Genomic DNA, 1,321 nt, shown 5'->3' with positions numbered 1-1,321 from the left:
GCATGCCTTGGAAAAAAAAATGAATCCTGCCATTTCAAGGCTGGAAGTGGCCTTGAGGCAGTTAGTCTGACTGATCCTATATTGCTTCCATTTCCTCAGGTCTCAACTTGTGCACTTCCAATGATGGTGATCTCACTACTAAACTGCTTTGAAAATGGAGATGAACAAGAGAGAGCACCTGAGAGAATGACATTCTTGCTGCTGTTAAATTATAGCTCTGCCACAGGGCCTTAGGCAAGTTATTCCAATTTCCTGAACCACAGTTAATTCATTTGTATAATAAGAATAATGAGGGGCTTCTCTGGTGGCACAGTGGTTAAGAATCCACCTGCCGATGCAGGGGACATGGGTTCGAGCCCTGGTCTGGGAAGATCCCACATGCCGCAGAGCAACTAAGCCTGTGAGCCACAACTAGTGAAGCCCGTGCACCTAGAGCCCATGCTTTCTCTAGTTGCGGCAAGCGGGGTCTGGGGGCTACTCTTTGTTGCTGTGAGCGGGCTTCTCATTGCGGTGGCTTCTCTCGTTGTGGAGCACGGGCTCCAGGCGCGCGGGCTTCAGTAGTTGCAGCACACGGACTCAGTAGTTGTGGCTCGCGGGCTCTAGAGTGCAGGCTCAGTAGTTGTGGCACATGGGCTTAGTTGCTCTGCAGCATGTGGGATCTTCCCGGACCAGGGCTCGAACCCGTGTCCCCTGCTTTGACAGGCGGATTCTTAACCGCTGTGTCACCAGGGAAGTCCCAATAAATTGATAAATTTATTTAAAAAAAAAAGAATAACGATGGAACCTACCTAATAGGTTATTGGGAAGATTATATAAGATAATGCATGTAAAATACTATGTCCTGGCTGGACATAGCTCAATAAATGGAGCTCAATAAATGGTGAGTGTTGTATTCTTCTGTTGTAAATTATAGAAAGTTCTTTTCCCAGGGCATGGCAGGTTGTGAGACTAGGGACAAGGCATGGAGGTGGGGGGGAGATAAACACACCATATAGATTACCTGGGAATCAGGGAGAAAGGGTGGCAGGAGCCACCCTTCAAAGGTGATCCTGTGGGGGGCCACCATCCAGTATGGGTAGGAGAGCTCTAATGGTAATTTTTTCATAATTAATTAATTAATACTTATGTAATTTCCTAAATTATTTTATGATCAGAACATCATTAAAGGATATCATTTTTGATTGATATATAACTCACAAACTATAAAATTCATCCTTTTAAAGTGTATAATTCAGGGCTTCCCTGGTGGCGCAGTGGTTGCACGTCTGCCTGCTGATGCAGGGGAACCGGGTTCGCGCCCCGGTCTGGGAGGATCCCACAT

The sequence above is a fragment of the Physeter macrocephalus genome, unplaced genomic scaffold (assembly GCF_002837175.3).
Source record: "Physeter macrocephalus isolate SW-GA unplaced genomic scaffold, ASM283717v5 random_138, whole genome shotgun sequence".
NCBI classification, from domain to species: Eukaryota; Metazoa; Chordata; class Mammalia; order Artiodactyla; family Physeteridae; genus Physeter; species Physeter macrocephalus.
Note: the sequence above shows the minus strand (reverse complement) of the source record.